Below are 19,747 nucleotides of genomic sequence, written 5' to 3' on the forward strand. Positions count from 1 at the left end.
GATCATCTGAAATAAGGGGCTCTTCGGGCGGATGTGATCACGAGATCCTAATGTTCGAGTTAGTAAAACCATTTAACCCGAATAGAAGATAGATCAGCGTCCCAGAGTATAGACGAGGAATAAAAGATCCTAATACCACCCATCTGGGGACGTGGGCCCGTAAGACACACAACCAATGTTAGTAAAAGTTTTTCAATGACTAGACTCAACTTTGGCCAAGGAGTTGGAAAGGGGTTACCTACAGGCAGTCAGCTCTGATACCAACTTGTGACGCCCTCGATTCAATCGTACACTAATCATACACGCAAATGTGTACGATCAAGATCAAGGACTCACGGGAAGATATCACAACACAACTCTAGACACAAATTTAAAATAGTACAAGCTTTATATTACAAGCCTGGGGCCTCGAGGGCTCGAATACATAAGCTCGAATACACCAGAGTCAGCGGAAGCAACAATATCTGAGTACAGACATAAGTTAGACAAGATTGCCTTAAGAAGGCTAGCACAAAAGCAAGAATGATCGAGAAGGCAAGGCCTCCTGCCTGGGAGCCTCCTAACTACTCCTAATCGTCGGCGGTCTTCACGTAGTAGTAGGCATCCTCCGGGTAGTAGTAGTCATCAGTGGCGTCGTGTGGCTCCTAGGATCCGTCATCTGGTCGCAACAATCGGGTATGGGGGAAAAGGAAGTAGCAAAGCAACCGTGAGTACTCATCCAAAGTACTCGCAAGACTTACATCAGATCTAAACTAAGTATGCATCTGTATCAAAGGAATGGGTTGTATCTGTGGACTAAACTGCAGAATGCCAGAAGGGAAGGGGAAAGCCTAGCCTATCGAAGACTAGCATCTTCTGGAAACCACCATCTTGTAGCAATAGGAGGGAGTAGAGTAGCATAAAGTAAAGTAGTAGAAGTGTTATCAACCTCGGCCAGAGATCCTTTCTCGACTCCCTACGAGAAAGCAATCCCAGAGCCATACTATTCAAGTGTCAACACATTCCAATTCTCATCACCATCCAGTTCTCATCACAAGTATCCAGTTCAAGTTGTATCGATCGGGATACAACTCCAAGTGTCTGTTACCGTAGGACAGGCTATCGATAGATGTTTTCTTCCCTGCAGGGGTGCACCAACTTACCCACGCTCGATTAACTCCGGTCGGACACACTTTCCTGGGTCATGCCCGGCCTCGGCCAAACAATACGCCGCAACCCGACCTAGTCTTAATAGAGAGGTTAGCACGCCTGACTAAACCTATGCTCCCAGGGGTCATGGGCCATCTCCCCGGAAACTCCAGCACGTTTCGAACGCGACTGGTGAGCAGACCTAGCTACCTCCTTCAACAAGGCAGGAGCTTATGCAGTCCAACCCTGCGCGCGCCGCTCAGTCGTTGACGTCTATTAAGCTTCGGCTGATGCATACGACGCAGAACGCCCATACTATGCCCACGTGATGGTTAGTGCTATCAGGCCAGAGGCCCCTCGGATCAAATATCCAAATCGTAGTGGATTAGGAAAACGCGGTAACGAGAAGAGACTCATGATCGATGTGACCCCGTCGCCCCGTCTCGAGTACTTGCGGGGCTAAGAATGCTCGGCCACGCCTCATAAGTATCTCCGGGCACCTTACAGGTCAACCCGACTCCACATCAGTCGCTAATAAGCTCGCGCGGGTACCCCTCAAGGTCGACCCATCTTTAGTAACATGGTTCAGTGTAAAGTCATAGTAACCATAGTAACTATCTGTCTAACACCAAAGGGAAAACCCGAGGAATCACCCCCGGTAAATTCCACTCGATCTATTCATCAAGGTGAACATAAGAGGATCCACCCTTGAGGTTCACACTTGAGGGGTTGCATGACAGAGCCGTATCGGAAGTGGTTAAGGAGGAAATCACCCTCGATGACCACGACCGATTAGCTACACTACAGAGGTCTCATCAGGAGTGATTTATGAGGTTCCACCCTCGACACTCGATGGTAATTCTGCAGAGTCGTACAACTAGGGGGGATGTGCGGTGTCGGGGCCTGGACGTCGATCACGTTGATCGAGTCATCAAACATAAAGCGGGGCAACTGGGACAAGGTGGGGTCACTGATGGATCTCTAACCAACCTATACTAAGCAGTTTAGGATAAGCATGTAAGGTATGAAAGCAGGTAACAACAACAGGCTATGCATCAGAGTAAGATCATACAGAAAACAGTAGCAGTTCTAATGCAAGCATGAGAGGGAAAGAAATAGGCGATATCGGAATGCTCAAGGGGGGGGGGGTTGCTTGCCTGGTTGCTCTGGCAAGGAGGGGTCGTCGTCGACGTAGTCGATCACAGGGGCAAGAAGAGGGGGAAGAAACAGTAAATATAAAGCAAACATAGCACCACAAAGCATAACATGGCAATAAGATGTGCCAGGTGTGACCTAACGCGGTAGGAGGTGATACCGGCGAAGCGGGGAAACATCCGGGAAAGAATCCCCGGTGTTTCGTGTTTTCGGACAAATGAACCGGAGGGGGAAAGTTGCGTGTTCGCTATGCGAGGGACATGTGACAGATGAACGGACCGCGTAATCGGATTCGTTGGATTTTCCTGAGCAACTTTCATATAGAAAACATTTTCATCTGAGTTACGGTTTAATTTCTATGAATTATCGAAGTTTGAAGCATTTTCTGAAATTATTGCTAATTCGAAAATAAACGGGAAATTCTAGGTACACTCGGTGCAGTGCACCCAGCATTGCACCAGGGGATGACAGTGGGACCTAGTTGACTGCTGACTCAACAATCAACTATGGACCATTGACTGGTCAAATGGGTCCAATACACATCATTGACTGGATCAGTCCTGTCAGCAAATTGACTGGTCAATAGTACGTGTGGGCCCCGCTCGTGAGTGATACAGACATTTAACTTATTTTAAAAAGGTTTAGTTGGCAGAGGGGCCCCACATGGCAGTGCCTAATTAGGGGGGTGCACACTAATTAAGTTGGGGCCGGCCCCACTGGTAGCGGGCGAGTCCTTGCTTGTGCTCGAGCACAGGCTCGCACGGCGAGCGCCAGCGGGCAAAGAGGCCGGGCGGGGCGGCTGTGGCACGGCCGGCGCGTGGGCCGGGAGGTGTGACCAACCGCAGCAGCTGGGGGCGGCGGCGCTTGGACGGCAGGCGGCGGCGACGCTGAGCATCGGGGTGAGCGGCAGCAGGCATTAGTGCCGCGGTGGGCGGAGGCGGGAGCAGAGACCCAGCGGGCGTGCGAGGAAAGTGCCGGCGAGCGTCGACGATGGACGCGGGTGGAGGCGCGGGAGCGAAGCAGCTGCAGGGGAGCGCCCGGGGTGACGGCGGCCATGGGCGTGGGCGGAGGCGAGGCGTGCGTGGCTCGGCATGCCATGGCTGCAGGCGCGTGAGGCACGGCAGCAGCAGTGCCTCAGTAGCAGCAGGTGTGGGTGCGGCCGGGCAGCGGCTGCAGCGCCGGAATCGTCCGGGATCGAGCGGGCGGCCAGTGGGGCACGGGCGTGCCAAGCGCGGCCAAGGATGGGGCATGCGAGTGGGGCGGGCTCAGTGACGCGAGCGCAGGCGCACGGGAGCTGCAGGGCGCGGCACGGTACAACAACGGCAGCAGCAGGCAAGACCATGCGCGCGGGAGCGGACGGAGAGGTTCGGGCGCCTCGGTGGTGGCGTCCTACGGTGACAGGAGGCGGAAGAAACTCGAGGAGCTCACCGGGGGAGCACACGAAGGCCCGGTGGTAGCTTAGGAGCAGCAGGTTCGGCCGGAGATGGCGACGGAGTGCGGCGGCCCGAGGAGGAAGACGACGGCGATGCAGCACTGCGGGGCTGTCCCGGCTCGGGTTCTTCGGTGTAGTCGAAGGAGACGACCGCGGAGAGGCTCCTGGACCTGCTAGCCGGCGACGAGGAGGCCGGTAGTCGCGGGATTGACAAGGTGGCGGTGATGGAAGCGCTCCTCATCGAATAGAGGAAGAGATCGAGTAAGACGGAGAGCGAGCGAGGGAGAGGGGAAAGTGGGCGCTAGGGTTCGCCAGGGAGCCGAAGACGTTCTTATCCACCAGGAGGACCACGGGATGCCCGACATGAAGACGGCAACAGCCATGGTGGGGGTGGATGCATGCCACGCCATGGCCCCTGTCTCCTCTCTGTACAGAGGAACAGAGGAAGGAGAAAAATGCCGTGGTGGGCTGGGCGGTGTGCACTATGCACTTAGGCCCAGACCACGGTAGATGTTTAGGGCCTTTTTTCCTTTTTATTTTTTTGTTTTCTTTTTTTTACAGAAGAATTTTGCAGATAAATGAGCTGCCAAATGTATTATGTAAAATGTGAAACTTGGTCACACAGATATAAAATGCCTTATCCAGCACTGCCACAAAAATTTGGGGCCATCAGGAGTTGTCCAAGCATTTTTAGAAAATGAAAAGGACATCTTAAATGATGATGGACCAGATAATAAATTCCCAAGGCCAATTTGGGGGTTCCAAAAATGTTGGTTTCAACATGACAATTATCTAGGGATTATTTACCATAGGATGAACTATTTTATTTGCATGACAAAAGAAGCAAATATTTGACATGCAATTTTAATTTGAATTTGAAGCAGAGTTTGGACAAGTGGCATTTTGGCATGATGATCATGATGACATGACCTTCATTAGGGGGAGATTACTATGGTGCGATGCTGGGGATATTACATAGGATTTGCTAGTTTTGGGTGAGATATTATGCTTCCCCTGTATCCCCAACACCTGATTGCATAACCGGAAAGTTTCGGGAGTTTATAAGTGGGAATTCAAGTAGCTCTTAGGATATCTTTCCGACAGACGTATGATATGAAATTGGGGTTCGACGTCTAGTGGTTGATGACCCACAAGTATAGGGGATCTATTATAGTCCTTTCGATAAGTAAGAGTGTCGAACCCAACGAGGAGCAGAAGGAAATGATAAGCGGTTTTCAGTAAGGTATTCTCTGCAAGTATTGAAGTAAGTGGTAACAGATAGTTTTGTGATAAGATAGATTTTAATGAGCAACAAGTAACAAAAGTAAATAAAGTGCAGCAAGGTGGCCCAATCCTTTTGTAGCAAAGGACAAGCCAGAACAAACTCTTATAATAGGAAAAGCGCTCCCGAGGACACATGGGAATATCGTCAAGCTAGTTTTCATCATGTTCATGTGATTCGCGTTCGCTAATTTGATATGTGGGTGGACCGGTGCTTGGGTGTTGTTCTTACTTGAACAAGCATCCCACTTATTATTAACCTCTATTGCAAGCATCCACAACTACAACAAAAGTATTAAGGTAAACCTAAACATAGCATGAAACATGTGGATCCAAATCAGCCCCTTACGAAGCAACACATAAACTAGGGTTTAAGCTTCTGTCACTCTAGCAACCCATCATCTACTTATTACTTCCCAATGCCTTCCTCTAGGCCCAAATAATGGTGAAGTGTTATGTAGTCGACGTTCACATAACACCACTAGAGGCTAGACAACATACATCTTATCAAAATATCAAATGAATACCAAATTCACATGACTACTCATAGCAAGACTTCTCCCTTGTCCTCAGGAACAAACGTAATTACTCACAAAGCATATTCATGTTCATAATCAGAGGGGTAATAATATGCATATAGGATTTGAACATATGATCTTCCACCAATTAAACCAATTAGCATCAACTACAAGGAGTAATCAACACTACTAGCAACCTACTAGCACCAATCCCGGACTTTGAGACAAGAATTGGATACAAGAGATGAACTAGGGTTTGGAGATGAGATGGTGCTGGTGAAGATGTTGATGGAGATTGCCCTCTCTCGATGAGAGGAGCGTTGGTGATGACGATGGTGATGATTTCCCCCTCCCGGAGGGAAGTATCCCCGGCAGAACAGCTCTGTCGGAGCTCTAGATTGGATCCGCCAAGGTTCCGCCTCGTGGCGGCGGAGTCTCGTCCTGAAAGGTTCCCTCTTATTTTTTTTCTCATCGAAAGACCTCATATAGGAGAAGATAGACGTCGGAGAGCCACCAGGGGGCCCACGAGGTAGGGGGGCGCGCCCTAGGGGGGGCGCGCCCCCCACCCTCGTGAGAAGGGTGTGGGCCCCCTGGCCTTCATCTTTGGCGAGGATTTTTCTTTATTTATTTTAAGATGTTCCGTGAAGTTTCAAGACTTTTGGAGTTGCGTGGAATAGGTCTCTAATATTTGCTCCTTTTCCAGCCCAGAATTCCAGCTGCCGGCATTCTCCCTCCTTATGTAAACCTTGTAAAATAAGAGAGAATAGCCATAAGTATTGTGACATAAAGTGAAATAACAGTCCATAATGCAATAAATATCGATATAAAAGCATGATGCAAAATGGACATATCAACTCCCCCAAGCTTAGACCTCGCTTGTCCTCAAGCAAAAAGCCGATAACAATAAATATGTCCTCATGTTTAGAGGTAGAGGCGTCGATAAAAATAAAATATGGACATGAAGGCATCATGATTATTCTCATAACAGCAACATATATAGATTTTGTCATATGATTACTTATGTTCAAGTGATGATCTATTCACAATGCAAAAGTATAAATCATAAACCTTATTGGGCTCCGACAAACTATAATCCCAGTCATTGAAGCAATTGCAATTTATCATTACATCGGAAAGAGTCTATGTTAGAGCTAAAAAGCAAGTTCACATACTCAACTATCATTTAGTCCTCCATAATTGCTAACACTCATGCAATACGTGTGGTTACGGAGTTTTAATCGGACACAGAGAAAGATAGGGGCTTATAGTTTTGCCCCACAACCTTTTACCTCAAGGGCAATGTCAACAATAATGGTTCATGCTCCCCTACATCCAATTAGATATATATATATATCATGTTCTTTCCAACATGCTGAGCTTGCCAAAGGATAAAATGAAAAAGAAAAGGTGAAGATCACAATGACTCTTGCATAAGGTAGAAGATAATAATAAAGGATGGGCCCTTCGCAGAGGGAAGCAGAGGTTGCCATGCGCTTTTATGGTTGGATGCATAAAATATCAATGCGAAAGAACGTCACTTTATATTGCCCCTTGTGATATGAACCTTTATTATGCAGTCTATCGCTTTTATTACTTCCACATCACAAGATCGTATAAAGCTTATTTCTCCCACACCAATCAATCATACATATTTAGAGCAATTTTTATTGCTTTGCGCCGATGACAACTTACTTGAAGGATCTTACTCAATCCATAGGTAGATATGGTGGACTCTCATGGCAAAACTGGTTTAAGGGTATTTGGAAGCACAAGTAGTATTTCTACTTGGTGCTGAGAATTTGTCTAGCATGAGGGGGAAAGGCAAGCTCAACAAGTTAGAGGATCCATGACAACATACTTTATCTCAGATATAAGAAAGACATAACTCATTACGTTGTCTTCCTTGTCCAACATCAACTCTTTAGCATGTCATATTTTAATGAGTGCTCCCAATCATAAAAGATGTCAATGATAATATATCTATATATGAAAACCTCTCTTTCCTTATTACTTCCTATTAATTGCAACAATGACCAAAGCTATGTCTGCCAACTCTCAACAACTTTTAATCATCATACTCTTTCTATGTGATGTCATTACTCTCAATAAGATCAATATGAACTTTTTGTTTCTTTTTATTCTTTTTCTCTTTTCTTTTATTCACCCAAGATCATGGCAAAATAATCAAGCCCTTGACTCAACACTAATCTTTATTATATATCTCTCACGGACTCGATTACAAAGAGAGATCATAAAGCAAAACTTAAAACTAGATCATGCCATAAACTTTATTCTACTAAATCAAGATACTACTAATAAGATCGAACTAAGAAAAACGGTAAAGATAGGAGTTGTGATTGTGTTACGATACCGGGGCACCTCCCCCAAGCTTGGCAGTTGCCAAGGGGAGTGCCCATACCCATGTGATTATATCTCCTTGGTTGGTGAAGAAGGTGGTGGTGACGGATAATCGCACATCGAGCATAAGAGGTCCTCCAGCTTGCGAATAATGCCCTTGAGTGCGACAATATGCTCCTTCAACAAAATATTTTCTTGTGTGAGATACTTGTTTTGTATACGAGCTAACTCAATCATCTTGAAAGCTTCGATCTCAGTTGGGGTAAGAAGGTTATGATCAATTTGAAGGATGTCTTTTGCTGCCGGAGCTTGATCCTCCGTGGCCTTCTTGATCATTTCATTCTTGTTGACCCTCGTGGGTTCTTCCCTCTTTAGATCTATATTCATTAGCCAAGCATCGTTGTCACCATTGTTGGGGGAGGGAGACGACATGATGCCTAGCCTGGAAAACCCTGACAGAAAACAGCTCGAAACAAGAACAGAGGAGGTTTGCGTGATACGGGAGTCAAAACCTTTGAGGGGTTATATAATGAATTTTTACCGACCAAAATACGTATCGTGCACGAAAACGGAGTCCAGAAGGCACACGAGGTGCTCACGAGGTAGGGGGCGCGCCCAGGGGGTAGGGCGCGCCCACAACCCTCGTGGGGCCCTCGTGTCCTTCCCGAACTGCTACTTATTTTTCTATTTTTCTAAATATTCCAAAACGGAGAAATATTGCCATAAAAAAATTTGGAGTCGGTTTACTTACCGTACCACATACCTATTCCTTTTCGGAGTCTAAAACATTCCGGAAAGTGTCCCTTATGTATTCATCCGGGGTTACGGTTTCAATAATATTGGTTTCAACATTTATGGGATTACCTGAGATATAATGTTTGATTCTTTGACCGTTTACCACCTTCAGATTTGTGCCCTCGAAGTTGTTGATTTTTATGGCACCGGAACGATAGACCTCTTCGATGACGTAGGGGCCTTCCCATTTAGAGAGAAGTTTTCCTGCAAAAAATCTTAAACGAGAGTTGTATAGCAATACATAGTCGCCTACATTAAACTCACGCTTTTGTTCCTTTTGTCATGCCATCTTTTAACTTTTTTAAACAACTTGGCATTTTCATAAGCTTGGGTTCTCCATTCATCAAGTGAGCTAATATCAAATAAACTCTTCTCACCGGCAAGTTTAAAATCATAGTTGAGATCTTTAATTGCCCAATATGCCTTATGTTCTAGTTCGAGAGGTAAGTGACATGCTTTTCCATAAACCATTTTATACGGAGACATACCCATAGGATTTTTGTATGCAGTTCAATAAGCCCATAATGCATCATCAAGTTTCTTAGACCAATTCTTTCTAGACCTATTGACAGTCTTTTGCAAAATTAATTTGAGCTCTCTATTGCTCAACTCTACTTGACCACTAGACTGAGGGTGATAAGGAGATGTAATTCTATGATTAACATCATATTTAGCAAGCATTTTACGGAAAGCACCATGAATAAAGTGTGAACCACCATCACTCATTAAATATCTAGGGACTCCAAACCTCGGAAAAATAACTTCTTTAAGCATTTTAATAGAAGTGTTATGATCAGCACTACTAGTTGGAATAGCTTCTACCCACTTAGTAACATAATCAACAGCAACTAAAATATGTGTGTATCCATTAGAGGCAGGAAAAGGTCCCATATAATCAAAGCCCCAAACATCAAACGGTTCAATAACAAGAGAATAATTCATAGGCATTTCTTGACGTCTACTAATATTACCAATTCTTTGACATTCATCACAAGACAAGACAAACTTACGGGCATCGTTGAAGAGAGTAGGCCAATAAAAACCAGATTGCAATACCTTATGTGCAGTTCTATCTCCAGCATGGTGTCCTCCATAAGACTTGGAATGACACTTGCGTAGGATCTGTTCCTGTTCATGCTCAGGTACACAAGGTCTAATAACACCATCTACTCCTTCTTTATAAAGATGTGGATCATCCCAAAAGTAATGTCTCAAATCATAGAAAAACTTTTCCTTTTGCTGGTATGTCAAGCTAGGTGGTATAAACTTAGCAACAATATAATTAGCATAATCAGCATACCATGGAGTACTACGAGAAGTACTTATAACATTTAATTGTTCATCAGGAAAGTCGTCTTTAATAGGTAGTGGGTCATCAAGAACATTCTCTAACCTAGACAAGTTGTCTGCAACGGGGTTCTCAGCTCCCTTTCTATCAACAATATTCAAATCAAATTCTTGTAGCAAGAGAACCCATCTAATAAGTCTAGGTTTAGCATCTTTATTTTCCATAAGATATTTAATAGCGGCATGATTAGTGTGAATAGTTACTTTAGAATCAACAATATAAGACCTGAACTTATCACAAGCAAATACAACTGCTAAAAGCTCTTTTTCAGTAGTAGCATAATTTCTTTGAGCATTGTCTAGAGTCTTACTAGCATAATGAATAACATTTAATTTCTTATGAACTCTTTGCCCTAGAACAGCACCTATAGCATAATCACTAGCATCACACATAATTTCAAAGGGTAAATTCCAATCAGGTGGCTGAACAACAGGTGCAGAGACTAATGCTTTCTTAAGTATTTCAAATGCTTCTACACAATCATCATCAAAGACAAATGGTATATCTTTTTGCAATAAATTAGTCAGAGGCCGAGAAATTTTTGAGAAGTCCTTAATGAACCTCATGTAAAATCGGGCGTGACCAAGGAAACTTCTTATACCTTTGATGTCCTTGGGACATGGCATCTTTTCAATAGCATCAACCTTGGCTTTATCAACTTCAATACCTCTTTCAGAAACTTTATGCCCCAAGACAATACCTTCATTAACCATAAAGTGGCACTTTTCCCAATTCAAGACAAGATTAGTTTCTTCACATCTCTGCAAAACTCGATCAAGATTGCTCAAGCAATCATCAAAAGAGGAACCATAGATGGAAAAGTCGTCCATGAAAACCTCACAAATCTTTTCACAAAAGTTAGAGAATATAGCCATCATGCATCTTTGAAAGGTAGAAGGTGCATTACATAGACCAAAAGGCATACGTCTATAAGCAAAAGTACCAAAAGGGCATGTAAAAGTAGTCTTTGATTGATCTCTAGACGACACAGGTATTTGAGAGAAACCAGAATAACCATCTAGAAAGCAATAGTGTGTATTTTTGCATAATCTTTCTAGCATTTGATCAACAAAAGGTAAGGGGTAATGATCTTTCTTAGTAGCTTTATTTAATTTGCGGAAATCAATTACCATCCTATAACCTGTGATAATTCTTTGTGGAATCAATTCATCTATATCATTAGGGACAACAGTAATACCTCCCTCCTTAGGGACACAATGGACAGGATTTACCCACTCACTATCAGCAACGGGATAAATTATACCTGCCTCCAGAAGCTTGAGTATTTCTTTTCTTACCACTTCTTTCATTTTAGGATTCAGACGTCGTTGAGGATCACGAACTGGTTTGGCATCTGCTTCCAAATTTATTTTATGTTGACATAGAGTGGGACTAATGCCCTTAAGATCATCAAGAGTATATCCAATAGCAGCACGATGCTTCTTCAGAGTTTTCAATAATCTTTCTTCTTCATGCTCTGAAAGGTTAGCACTAATAATAACAGGATGTATCTTCTTTTCATCAAGATAAGCATATTTAAGATTATCAGGCAAAGGTTTAAGCTCAAACACGGGATCACCCTTGGGTGGAGGAGGATCCCCTAAAATTTCAACAGGCAAATTGTGTTGCAGAATAGGTTCCTGTTTAAAGAATACTTCATCTATTTCCCTTCTTTCATTCATAAACATATCATTTTCATGGTCTAGCAAATAGTGTTCTAAAGGATCACTAGGAGGTATGGCAATAGAAGCAAGACCAATAATTTCACCCTTACTAGGTAATTCTTCCTCATGATGTTGTTTACTAAATTTAGAGAAATTAAACTCATGAACCATATCATCCAAGCCAACAGTAACAACATTCTTTGTGCAATCTATGGTAGCATTGATAGTATTTAAGAAGGGTCTACCAAATATAATGGGACAAAAGCTATCTTGTGGGGAACCAAGAACAAGAAAATCGGCATGATATTTAGTTTTCCCACACAAGACTTCAACATCTCTAACAATTCCAATTGGTGAAATAGTATATCTGTTGGCAAGTTTAATTGTGACATCAATATCTTCTAACTCAGCAGGTGCAATTTCATTCTTAATTTCTTCATATAAGTCAACAGGTATTACACTAGCACTAGCACCCATATCACATAAGCCATGATAACAATGATCTCCTATTTTAATAGAAATAACAGGCACGCCTACCACAGGTCTATGTTTATCTTTATCACAAGGTTTAGCAATTCTAGCAGTTTCACCTTCGAACTGAATAACATGCCCATCAATATTATCAGACAAGAGATCTTTAACAATAGCAATATTAGGTTCTACTTTAACTTGCTCAGGAGGTGTATAAGTTCTAATATTGCTTTTACGAACAACAGTTGAAGCTTTAGCATGATCCTTTATTCTAACAGGGAAAGGTGGTTTCTCAACATAAGAAGTAGGAACAATAGGATCATTATAAGTGACAGTCTTTTCTTCAACTTTAATAGATGCACCTACTTTTACTTCTATGGGAGGATGATATTTAAACCACTTCTCCTTAGGGAGATCAACATAAGTAGCAAAAGATTCATAGAAAGAAGCTACTATCTTAGAGTCAAGTCCATATTTAGTGCTAAACTTACAGAAAATATCGGTATCCGTAAAAGATTTAACACAATCAAACTTAGGTGTATACCTGACTCCTTACCTTCGTCGAGGTCCCAATCTTCAGAGTTGCGTTTAATTCTATCCAATAAATTCCATCTGAATTCAATAGTCTTCATCATAAAAGAGCCAGCACAAGAAGTATCGACCATGGTGCGATTGTTTTCAGAAAGCCGAGCATAAAAACTTTGCATAATTATTTCTCTCGGGAGCTCATGATTGGGGCATGAATATAACATTTATTTAAGCCTCCCCCAAGCTTGAGCAATGCTTTCTCCTTCGCGAGGCCAGAAATTATATATATAATTGCGATCATGATGAACAAGATGCATAGGGTAATACTTTTGATGAAATTCCAACTTCAATCTTTTATAGTCCCATGATCTCATATCATCACATAGCCTATACCATATCAATGTGTCTCCCTTCAAAGATAAAGGGAAGACTGTCGGTGTACTAGAGTAGGGGTACCCTAGTACCCCGAACTTGTGCACGGGCAGTCGCAGCATCCCGCGGCAAGGCTTGCCGGGTGACCGCCAAGACCCTCCGTGGTTCCCTTGGAGACCATTCAAGAACAAAGTACTCAAACCAAGGCTCCGGCAAGAGGAGCTTGCCGGGAAGGCCAACCCAGGCCCCGGCAAGAGGATCTTGCCGGGAAGAGACAAGACCCCGGCAAGAGGAGCTTGCCGGGATGGCCACTCAAGGCATACCAAGAAAGCTTGCCGCGACGCGCCCTGCGTCCCGGCAAGGCCCGGTGAGCAACAAGCTCCCAAACACGACAAGACGACGACCGCGGCAAGGAGCTTGCCGCGGGAAACCCCCACTTCGTGCCCGCGCTCCAGCACACCTGCTAACGTGTCGCTCTAGGACTCTCCCAAGCACACGTGGCAGGAGGCCGTGCAGCTAGGGGTGCACGGTGGCAAGCGGAGATGAAGAGAAGGCCATCATGGCAAACGGTGGCGCTCCTAACGGTCACTTTTTGCACTGTTTAGGCAAGTCAGACAGGCATTCAATGACCTTGTCCCCTGCCGTCAGAGTTAGGTAGGGTGCACTGTGTCCACAGTAGCGGTAGCTGCACCTACCGCATCCTTTTCCATTCTTACCCTTCTAGTCTACGTTGCCACCTGTCGGTGACCCCTTGAGAGTATAAAAGGAGTCCCAAGCGCAACGTAGAGGGAGTTCGGCTCATTCGAAACACCAGGAACACTCTCACGCTCGGTCTGGCAGCGTCCATCGCTCCTGAGCAACAATTCAATACACACAAACAAGCAGCAGTAGGGTTTTACGCATCCGTGCGGCCCGAAGCTGGGTAAAAACCGCTCGCGTGTACCGCCTTGATCTGCTCTTTGTGCGGCCTCCGCCCCCCTCCGAACCGAAAGGGGCCCTGTCCCCATAGGTGTTGGTGGATCAGCTACCCCGACATCTTTGGCGCGCCAGGTAGGGGGCGTCGAGATCGTGCGAACCCGATCCGGCGTGCACGCGAGCTAAATCTTCATCGTCTTCATCGACATGCCACTGAAGAAGAAGGATTCGGAGGCAACTGTTCCGTCTGTGTCGCTTTCACCGCCTCCAGAGCAAATGGGTGGTGGAGTGGACGCCGGTGGAAGAATGGGCGTCGACGAGGGAGCCCTCAGTGCGGCCAAGTCCAAGGACAAGGCGGCACAGACCTCGGCGTCCATGCGCGCACCGCGTCCCTCTCAGGAGGCACGGGACCAGCAGCGTCATGGCGTTCGCAGCGCCATACGTCTACTGGGCCAAGATCAAGCTGGTGGTTCTCGTGGCGCTCAAGACCAACATGCACGTCAACATGCTGGCTCGAGCGAAGTATGGTCGCCTAGACGGGGCACTGCTCCTTCTAACGTGGTTAGGAGTCCGAGCACGCCCCGCTCCTCGCACCGTTCACCTCCGCCGCCCACCACTCCAGCAGAAGCCTTGGCGCGAGCTCAACTACTCCTAGACTATCCTCCGACGGTGGACAAGACCGACGAATGGAGGGCCACTATCCAGAGCCTCATCGGCTTCGCCAACGGCGACACTGCGCGGCAACCAAGCACCTCGCTGTTGCGGCAGGACAGCCGGACGCGAGCCGATGGCAACAAGACTGGGGGAGGTGCGACTTCCATGCACTCTCCACTACGAAGACCAAAATCGCCGACTTGCCGGGTCCACCCCGACAGCGGCTCCACCGCGTCGTTGGACCCACGAGCTCATCGCGACCAGCGCCAAGTTCTCCATGAACGACAACAAGAAGACGCTCGAACCCGCATCGAGCGCCGAAGAGGAGCGCGACGTCAATCCGACAAGCGCGTTGGGCCCTCTGTTGACATGCATGCGCCAGGGGAACCAGGCGATCTGCCGTACGCGGTAGGTTATCCTGCGTTCACCCATGAGCTGCGGCAAGTCCAGTGGCCCAGCACAAAGAATTTCAAACCAGACGTACTAGAGAAGTACGATGGCAAGACGCATCCGTCGGCGTTTCTCAGCATCTACACCATCGCGGTGCAGGCTGCCGGGGGACGGGACGACAAGATCCTTGCCAACTACTTCCTACTGGTACTCAAGCCCAACGTCAGGTCCTGGCTCATGCACTTGCCGGACAATTCCATCTCCTCTTGGGCAGATTTATGCCATCAGTTTGTCGGCGCCTTTACAGGCGGCCACAAGCCACATGGCCAAGAGAGCGATCTTCATCTGCTCGCCCAGAAGGAAGGAGAACCACTGCGCAAGTACATTCAGAGATTCAGCCGTGTACAGCACAACATCCCAGATGTCCACCCCGCCGCGATCATCAGCGCGTTCCATCAGAACGTGCGAAACCGAAGGATGAGGGAGGAGATGGCGATGTGTAAGATCAGAGACGTCAGCGAGCTTTACGCCGTGGCCGACAAGTGTGCACGCGCTGAAGAGGGGAGAAGGCTCCCCGGAGAGAGTATAGGAGCAGGAGGATCCGACAGTGAGGATGCCGCCCCGACAAGGAAAGGCCGGCGGCGGAACAACAGAAGGAAAAAGGGCAAGGAAGTGCTAGCTGTCGAGCAGACCGGCAATGGAGGTGGCGCCAAGGAAGCTAAAGCTGGTGGCTCCGACAAGGAGGCCCAGCCTGTGGCGGCCGCCGACAAGCAGGACAGCTCCGGCAAGCAGTATTGCAAGATCCACCGCACCAAGGGCCACGATCTCCAGAGTTGCAAGAAGGTTGAGCAGCTCATTGAACTGCAGAAAGCTGAATACGAGCGACGCGACAAGGAGAAGGCCCAGGAAGGAACTGGTGGATCCGGCAAGAAACGTCCCGGCCGAGGAGGACGCCGCGGCAAGGCCAAGCAGCGGCAAGGAGATAGGCCTCCCCGTGGCCGCGACAAGGATGAAGACGACGATGATGACGAAGACGTGGATGATGATGAGGCCGACGAGCAGGAATTTCAGAAAGCCACAGAGGTCCTGTGGGTTGACGGTGGCGCCTCTCTGCATACTTCGCACCGCCAACTCAAGCAGTGGATGCGGGAAGTGAATGCAGCAGAGCCATCCATAGAGTCACGCAAGCCTCTGAAATGGTCCAGCACGCCTATCATCTTCGACATTGAGGATCACCCTGATCGCGTAACTGCGGTCGGGTGCTTGCCGATGTTGGTTTCACCAACTATCCGCAACCTCAAGGTCACGAAGATGCTAGTTGACGGCGGGGCCGGCTTGAATCTGATCTCCTCTGCGGTCCTTGAGAAACTCCAGATCCCTGACAGCGAGCTCGAAGAGACCGGCACATTCCAAGGAATCAACCCGGGAAGGAGCAAGCCGAAGGGGAAGATCACGCTGCCGGTCACATTTGGCAGCGAGCTGAATTTCAGAACTGAGAGGGTCACATTTGACGTTGCCGATTTTCCATTCCCTACAATGGGATCCTTGGCCGTCCAGCGCTCGCCAAGTTTATGGCAGCCTCTCACTATGCATACAACATGCTCAAGATGCCAGGCCCGATAAGTGTCATCTCTGTCCCCGGCGACAAGAAGGATGCCCTTATCTACGCCGACAAGATCTACCGGGAAGCAGCAGCCGCAGCTGATCACAACACACTTGCGCTGAAGCTCCCGGGGGGAAGAAGAAGACAAAGTCCGGCAAGAGCTCTGATGCCCACTCCGGCAGGCGCACCTCTTCGGAGTGCTGCGCTACCGTCGAGGACGCACCATCGAGCTCCACCGGCAAGTGCAAGAAGACGATGGCAGCTCCACCCGAGACCAAGAAGGTGTCCGCCAAGAAGGACGGCACTGGTGGTACCTTCACCGTTAGTGCCACGCTTGACCCCAAATAGGAAAGCGCGCTCGTTGCTTTCCTGCGGGCGAATGTCGACGTGTTTGCATGGCAACCGTCTGATATCCCCGGTGTTCCCAGGAAAGTAATCGAGCACCACCTTGCCGTCTGTCCTCATGCGCGGCCCGTCAAGCAGAGAGTCAGGAAGCAAGCGGTGGAGCGCCAAGAGTTCATTGCAGAAGAGATCAGGAAATTGGAAGCAGCAGGCCTTGTCAGAGGAGTGCTCCATCCCACGTGGTTGGCCAATCCTGTAGTCGTGCGCAAGGCGAACGGGAAATGGAGGCTTTGTATAGACTTCACTGATGTCAATAAAGCTTGTCCAAAGATCCATTTCCCTTGCCGCGCATTGACCAGATTGTTGACTCCACAGCTGGATGTGATTTGCTTTCATTTCTTGATGCATACTCAGGATACCATCAGATCTTCATGGCAGAAGAGGATGAGGAAAAAACTGCATTTATCACCCCTTGCGGCACATACTGTTTTGTACGGATGCCCTTTGGGTTGAAGAATGCTGATTCAACATTTGCAAGGGTAGTCCATGTCGCTTTTGAGCCACAGATACACAGAAATGTGGAAGCCTACAAGGATGATACAGTGGTCAAGAGCAAGGACAAGGCTACCCTGATCCAAGATTTAGAAGAAACTTTTGCAAATCTGCGCTAGATCAACCTCAAGCTCAACCCCGAGAAGTGCGTGTTTGGAGTCCCTTCCGGCAAGCTTCTCGGGTTCTTTGTGTCTCAGCGGGGAATTGAAGCCAACCCTGACAAGATCAAGGTCCTGGGGCAGATTGAAGCACCGAAGCGCGTCAAGGATGTGGGAAGGCTTGCCGGTTGCATGGCTGCTCTCAGCAGGTTTATCTCTAAGTCTGCTGAGCGCGCCCTGCCATTTTTCAAAATATTGAAAAAGGCAGGTCCAATGAAATGGACTCCGGAAGCGGAGGATGCGCTGCAGGACTTGAAGAGGTACCTGTCCTCCACTCCAACACTTGTCGCACCTAAGCCACAAGAGAAGTTGCTGTTGTACCTAGCGGCAACCAATCAAGTGGTTAGTGCTGCGTTAGTAGCGGAGAGGGAGGTGGATGATGAGCCAACGACCGCGACAAGTGAATCCAGCGACAAGCAGGGGGCTTCTCCGACAAGCTCTGGTCCCGACAAAGATGAATCTGCGCAGACGTGCAAGGAGGTGCAAAAGAAGATGGTGCAGCGCCTAGTTTACTTTGTCAGCTCCCTTCTCCAGGGGGCTAGGTCGAGGTACTCTGGTGTGCAAAAATTGCTTTTCGGCCTTCTCATGGCCTCGAGAAAGCTGCGCCACTACTTCCAGGCACATGAGATAACAGTTGTTACTCGCTTTCCCCTGAAGAGGATACTGCAGAATCCAGAAGCAACAGGCAGGATTGTCGAGTGGGCATTGGAACTGGCAAGCTTTGGCCTCAAGTTTGAGAGCACTACAATGATCCAAAGCAGGGCATTGGTAGAGTTCATAGCAGAGTGGACGCCAACCCCAGACGAAGAAATTCCAGAGACGAGCATCCCCGTCAAGGAGACAAGCAAAGAGTGGCTGATGTATTTTGATGGTGCCTTCTCGCTGCAAGGCGCCGGTGCTGGCGTGCTGCTTATCGCACCCACCGGAGAGCACCTCAAGTACGTAGTTCAGATGCATTTTCCCAAGGAGCAAGCAACAAACAATACTACAGAGTATGAAGGATTGCTTGCCGGTCTCAGAATCGCAGCCGACCTTGGGATCAAGAAACACATTGTAAGGGGCGACTCGCAGCTTGTCGTCCGCCAAGTGAACAAGAACTACCAGAGTCCATTGATGGAAGCTTATGTTGATGAAGTGAGAAAGCTAGAAGAACACTTTGACGGCCTGCAAATGGAGCATGTTCCACGAGCTCAGAATGACATTGCTGATGGCCTGTCAAAGTGCGCTGCACTAAAGTTGCCTGTGGAACCAGGGATCTTTGTGCTCAAGCTGACTCAACCATCCGTGACACCATCAACTGGACAGAAAAAGAAGAGGAAGTTGGTTTCTGGTGACTACTTTCCGGCAGAGCTTCCCGAAGCCGCCGCCAAGAAGGTCCCCAAGATCGACGCCAAGAGTGCTGAGGAGCAGTCTGCTCCGGCGAACCTCTTGGTTTGTTCCGTTGAAGCAAACGCTCCCGACAAGTTTTGCTCCGGCAAGCTTGCCGGGGAATATCACGCTCCGGCAGAGCCGCAGCTTCTTGCCGTGGAAGCGGATGTTCCCGCAGCAATAGATACGCCTTTAGTCCTTGTTGTCGAGCCACAAGCTCCAGCATGGGCGCAGCAGATTGTCCATTTCCTTCAGATAGGAGAGCTTCCCGAAGAGCAAGAAGAAGCGGAAAGAGTAGCCCGGCAGTCAAGTATGTACAAGTTTGTCGACAACACACTGTACAGAATAAGACTCAACGGTGTGAAATTGAAGTGCATTCGCCGGGAAGATGGACAACAGCTGTTGGCAGAGATACATGGAGGCATATGTGGTCACCACATTGGCAAAAGAGCACTTGCCGGCAAAGCATTCCGACAAGGCTTCTTCTGGCCGACAGCCCTCCAGGATGCAACTGCACAAGTAACCAAGTGTGAAGCGTGCCAGTTCCATTCCAAGCAGATACACCAGCCAGCTCAAGCTCTCCAGACGATCCCTTTATCCTGGCCATTTTCGGTCTGGGGGCTCGACATCCTCGGCCCCTTTCCCCGAGCTGTCGGGGGCTTTGAGTTCTTGTACGTCGCCATCGACAAGTTCACAAAGTGGCCGGAAGTGGAAC

Source organism: Triticum aestivum, chromosome 4A (genome assembly GCF_018294505.1).
Source record: "Triticum aestivum cultivar Chinese Spring chromosome 4A, IWGSC CS RefSeq v2.1, whole genome shotgun sequence".
Lineage (NCBI taxonomy): Eukaryota > Viridiplantae > Streptophyta > Magnoliopsida > Poales > Poaceae > Triticum > Triticum aestivum.